General features: G+C 44.1%; 1 long non-coding RNA gene across 1 annotated transcript; it reads right to left on the reverse strand.

The window, feature by feature from the left end:
• Positions 1-1,999: 1,999 nt before the first annotated feature.
• Positions 2,000-5,870, reverse strand: LOC138968671 (uncharacterized). Its single transcript, XR_011456256.1, has 3 exons — positions 4,801-5,870; positions 4,251-4,431; positions 2,000-3,138 (listed from the first exon to the last, which is right to left on the reverse strand). It is a non-coding gene; the product is annotated as an uncharacterized lncRNA (long non-coding RNA).
• Between the last annotated feature and the right edge of the window lie 200 nt (positions 5,871-6,070).

The following is a 6,070-nucleotide window of genomic DNA, read 5'->3' on the forward strand; positions in this document are numbered from 1 at the left end:
TCAATTGGATAAACCGTAAATTGCCGAGTCCGCAAAACGGATCGATTCGAGCCTTTCTTCACTTCCTGCCGCGCTTGGAAATTCTGAGGTTTCCAAAGTTTGCGATGACCCTCTAACAGATGAAATGTGGCGATTTCAACAGCGTGGGGCCGCGAATCGGATCATAGGACTGAAGAACGATTGGAGGTGGAACTGGCTTGACCGAGAATACGATGGCTGTCGTATTGGCGACGTTATCCGGAAACTGGATGTGAAAGGCAAGGCATTCTGTGTCGCATATGTACGAAGACATTGAAGTACGGCACTCGTGGGTTCGTGGCACTTCAGGCACACCTTGACACAAAGTGCCACAAGCGGAACTTCTTTGCATTGTGCAACGGCACCACAATTTCAGGTGAGTTTTCAACAGACAATTGGATAAACCGTAAATTGCCGAGTCCGCAAACGGATCGATTCGAGCCTTTCTTCACTTCCTGCCGCGCTTGAACAAATTTTTCTCTTGGAAATTCGGAGGTTTCCAAAGTTTGCGATGACCCTCTAACAGATGAAATGTGGCGATTTCAACAGCGTGGGGCCGCGAATCGGATCATAGAAGGACTGAAGAACAATTGGAGGTGGAACTGGCTTGACCGAGAATACGATGGCTGTCGTATTGGCGACGTTATCAGGAAAGTGGAGGTGAGAGGCAAGGCATTCTGTGTCGCATACATGTACGAAGACATTGAAGTACGGCAGTCGTGGGTTCGTGGCACTTCAGGCACACCTTGACACAAAGTGCCACAAGCGGAACTTCCTTGCACTGTACATTTACTAGACTGGATGAAACTTTTGAAAATAGCCTGCTTTCTACCCTGGATCAATTGGACTGAGGATATGAAAGTGAGGATACATTAAGCTTCAAGGGAGCTGCATTGTGCAAAGTAAATTGCATGATTATATGTGTTGTCATCACTGTTTGTGTGTTAAAAGTACTAACAATCGTGTGTATGTTATGACAGACATGAACAACAATGTTTGAGCATGTCTTTGTCTTGCTTAAATTTCTGTGAGAATTGTGTGTCAATAATACTGATATTCTTTAAAATCTTTTTAGATTCCAATTTAGTGTTGAAGTTTTCAAAGGGGTCCTCATACAAGCTAACAACTTAATACCCATTTCAATATTTTGAAAAGCTAGAGCCCCTATATTTTCAAGGGCCCCATGCAAGCTTGTTCGTATGTATGGTTATTTAATGCCAATTTCAGATTTTGAAATGCCTACAGCCCCTTCAGTTTCAGGGGGCCTTATAAAGCTTGTGTATATATATAAATATGCCCATTTTAAGGCTCAGAAATGCTGAAACCCCTTCAGCTTCAGGGGGCTTTGCTCCCTGGCCCCCACAAGGGGCGTTGCCCCTCGACCCCACTGGGGGCCTACTGCGGCCCCCAGGCCCCCACTTTATTTTCCTCTTTTTTCACCTCCGGTTGTTTTCATGCCTGATGATGGTCGGAGGAGGGTCTACCGGAGAGTAAACGAACGTTACGCGCCCAACTGTGTGGATGAGGCAACCGTTCATGGTGGTGGAGGCGTCATGGTGTGGGGGGCGATCAATACCGCTGGAAGGAGCACCCTGGTCCAAGGGCGCATAACTGCCCAGCGATACGTGGAGGAAATTCTGCGCCCACACGCCCTTCCTCTTCTGGCTGACCAGGATGCCATATTCCAGCAGGACAACGCTCGCCCGCACACAGCACGACTCACCACCCAGTTCCTCACCGACCACCATGTCCAGGTGCTTCCCTGGCCATCCATGTCGCCAGACATGAACCCGATAGAACACCTCTGGGATGAATTGGACAGACGTGTGCGCAGGCGAGAAGAAGCGCCGGCAAATCACCGCGATCTATTGCAGGCACTTCAGGAGGAGTGGGACACCATCCCACAGCAAGATATCCGGCATCTGATCCAGTCCATGCCCAGAAGGTGCCGGGCAGTTGTTGCTGCTCAAGGCAGTCACACCCCTACTGACTTGACAGCCTCGGCACCCAATCGTATTGATTGACTGATTGATTTGAAGATGCAAATGAACTGTGTGTGCATTCAACTGTGTCCATACCAAATTTCAAACAAATAATCTAAATATTGGATTTTCTGTTAATTTTTTCGAAAAATAAAACAAATTTGGCAAGTAGCAACTATGCGTTTCTTTTTTTGAACAGTATATGTCGATTTTAACACGTTGAACTTGATTTTGCGAATTTGATTGTTGGGGATGCTAGTCTTGTAGGTTCTACTTTATAAACAGTACCTCGCGTAAACTAAATCTGTTTTCTATATAACATAGGACAATGAATGGCCTTTTCAGTCTTATAATTGGTTTTACAATAAATGGCCTCATTAAAATGATCTGCCCTCAAACGCGTTTGCTTAGTTTGTTGTTGTTGACAGGTAGTATAGAAATAGAATATGAGCGTTGGACATGTTTTAACTGCTAACTAATATTGACAAAACCACTGTATACTTCTGTGTCTGCAGACTGTTCCTGGCATAATTAATGTAAATGCTTAAAAAATTCCTTTAACCATTTTAAATATAAAATTGTTGTTTTGTGCAAGGGAGGTTACACAGTGGCCACTACATACAGTGTTGGTAGTTGGCCCCTGAGCAAGCGTCAACATCAGTGTTGGTAGTTGACCCGTGAGCAAGCGTCAGCATCAGTGTTGGTAGTTGGCCCCTGAGCAAGCGTCAGTATCAGTGTTGGTAGTTGGCCCCTCAGAGAGTATCAGGGTCAGTGTTGGTAGTTGGCCCCTCTGCGAGTGTCAGCATCAGCGTTGGTAGTTGGCCCCTCGGCGAGTGTCAGCCTTAGTGTTGGTAGTCGACCCCTCAGCGAGTGTCAGCATCAGTGTTGTGTCAGCATCAGTGTTGGTAGTTGGCCCCTCAGCGAGTGTCAGCCTCAGTGTTGGTAGTTGACCCCTCAGCGAGTATCACCATCAGTGTTGGTAGTCGACCCCTCAGCGAGTATCACCATCAGTGTTGGTAGTTGGCCCCTCAGCGAGCGTCAGCCTCAGTGTTGGTAGTCGACCCCTCAGCGAGTATCACAATCAGTGTTGGTAGTTGGCCCCTCAATGAGTGTCAGCATCAGTGTGTGGGTAGAGGTCCTTGAACAAGGAACAGCAACATAGTCATAAGAGCAGAAGGTTTCTTGTATTAAATGTTAGCAACAGAGCAGTTTCACCAAATAATCTTACAAGAAAAAGAGAAGACAGTGAGTAATTCTAAAACTTGCTCTTATTCATACTACACTTAGCAAACCATTTTATCTGTACAAATTGTGTACTTTAAAAAAAAATCACTCCCGAATCATTTTGTTCAAACTTTCTACGCCATTAAAGGCACTTCACTTGGAAATGTGGCACACTCTTCCGCTGCTCAAAAAAGGATGCCCCAAAAATTGACCCGAAAAAACACAAAGTACCACTTAAAAATCAGCTCAAGTTCAGGATAGACACAATAATAATAATAATGAAAATAGAACATTTATATAGCGCTTCTTCACAGCTCAAAGCGCTTTGGCAACGTTTACATACGTGAAGAAGAACATCAATTATCTGTCCAGAACAGGGTGTCTTCTTTGGTTAACTTTTGTACTTTGTGTTCTGCCATTACTGCTGATGCAGGTGTCAATCGCTTCAGCAGTAAAAAACATGAGGTCTTGCGTTAATTTAGAGGGGTTAAACAATTAAAAGAAAGCTCTGTATATCAGCAATGACTCAGTCCTTTAAAATGAATCAGACAAGGCTAACAATTCAGGAAATGGAACAAACCAACTGAATTACAAAGCACAATTTCTTGAAATCCCCTAGAGCATGTTCTATTCTCCTCACAATCTATGCCCCCCACGTTAACAATAACAGCGTAAATACATGTTTTTAGTACTAGTAAATTACTAGTTATTGTCACTTAAGAATCAGTTTTGTTGATATCAAGGAGAAGTAAAATTTAAAGTCAAAGTTTCAGATAAAAGTTTAAAAAAGAAGTCAAACACTGAAACAGCATTCTTCTTACTCACTGTCCAGTTTTTGTGTGTGTCACTGTGTGTGAGAACAATACGTTTTGACACATCTCTTTCAATGTGTATGCATACTACTACTATTACACAAGTTAGTAGTCTACTATGTGATCCCAGAACGCCTCTTCTTTTGTTTTCCAAATGTTCTACAGAATTGTTAATGACAGAATGAGTATCATATTACAAGCATAACATATTTACCTGAAATGATGTCCAGTCTTTTCTTGCACACCACGTTCACTAAGACTTATGCTTTCATTGGCATTCCTCATTGTCTCTGCCCTTGCTTTGGTAACTGTATGTTAGTGTCCACGGGTAGAAGATGACACTGGAGGAGAGCATGGTGGTGCCAGACGATGCAGACGGTGATGAAGTTTATTCTCTGGTGATACAAGAAAGAAAATTATGAGCGTTTGCTGAATGTTTCAGTGTTTGCTTGTATGCATTTACAATTACCAGGTGAATACGCTACACAGATCTGCAGTGCAGATGATACTAAGACAACACTGTCAGCACAGCTACCAAGTCAAACTTACAACGAGCACAGTCAGTATATAATATGGTGCTGATTAACAATAACAACCCATTTAAGTTTCAAACATGCCTTTTCTGCTCTAATGTTTTCTCTCATGCAAGCTGTTTTATAACCTTGACATTTTCTGCAACAACATTCCCAAACACAATCTGAAAAGTAGCATGCCTTGAAAGGAACATTTGATCAATTATGCTTTAGATCTATTCCAAACATTACCTTTTTTCATCATGACAGGAAACAATGCTGACGTGTCTTGCTGACGTGTCTTGCTGACGTGTCTAGTTCACGTGTTGAGTTAACCTGCTTGGAGCACTGCTGTAGATATAGGGTGTGACTGAGTATTCAGGGTGTCAAGATGTAGCCAATGTCACCGTATATGAACAAGCCCAGAGGTGCTTGGATTGCAGGACACACCCAACTCTCATTTAAAATCATGGTACCCTTTTCACACCCTGGCCATAGAACAACACGACACACGGTCCAAAGATGTTCGTCACCAACTACTTCAATGCCTATAGAAGCCGTCACGGCGTGGCATCCTTCCTTGTTGATATTATACTCGTGCTGTTTTGTTTCGTTGACTGACTGATAGAGTGTTGTTCGAAAATGTGTGTAAACAGCACCACAAACACGCCGAAAAAGTGCACTACAAGTACAAGCTATCTGGAATTGCTCACGAGTACGTGTGGTTAGCCGCTTCCTGTCGGGTTCACACTCGTCGTGCAAGGCAGAATATACATTCGGTGGATGCAGCGAAGACTCGTTTCCTTGCTGATGTAGAATATGTCGCCGTGCATGGACTGACAGACATCAATCACGCAAAAAACGGTGCAATCATAGTCTTCGCGGGTGCTTGTAAGTGCTAAACTGCATACCGTCCACACTCTTGTCAGCATATTTCAAAGAGGAGTCCATGCTTTGACAAATGAAAGCGTGCGGCACTCTCCTTATCGTCTTGGGCATTCCGCGGATCCGTGCGGTGACGAAAATGTGTTGATGGCGCATGTTATATCGCAAAATGATGCACGAGTCGAGTCGACTCACAGTCTCATTTACGGCCGCCATTTTTAGGATTAAAATTATCTCCCTTGCAAGTTGGGGGCGCTTCTGTCTGCTCTTACCTAACTTAGGGCTGGGGGGGGGCTGCCCTATGTTAAGAGCGACATAGGAGCGCTCTTTGGCCAAAGAGCGGTCCGTGAAACGCACCTATCTTAACTTTGCTCTTAACCCCATCTTGACCCCTTAAGAGCTCCTAAGTTAGGATAAGAGCGGTATATGAAACCGGCCCCTGGAGTAGATAACTGCCTCATTTTCATTTGGCGTTACGTGTTTGGTCCGCGTCTTAGCTTTGTTGTCCTTGTAAACATGAGTTCTGAGTTCTGAGTTCTGTGGAGTGGGTGGTTGGGAGCTTACGATATGATAGCCTTTTTGACTGTGTGTCGGTGTCCTAGTGATCTTCAAGTGGTGATCAGAGTTGTTATGGTGT

Source organism: Littorina saxatilis, linkage group LG6 (assembly GCF_037325665.1).
Source record: "Littorina saxatilis isolate snail1 linkage group LG6, US_GU_Lsax_2.0, whole genome shotgun sequence".
Taxonomy (NCBI): Eukaryota; Metazoa; Mollusca; class Gastropoda; order Littorinimorpha; family Littorinidae; genus Littorina; species Littorina saxatilis.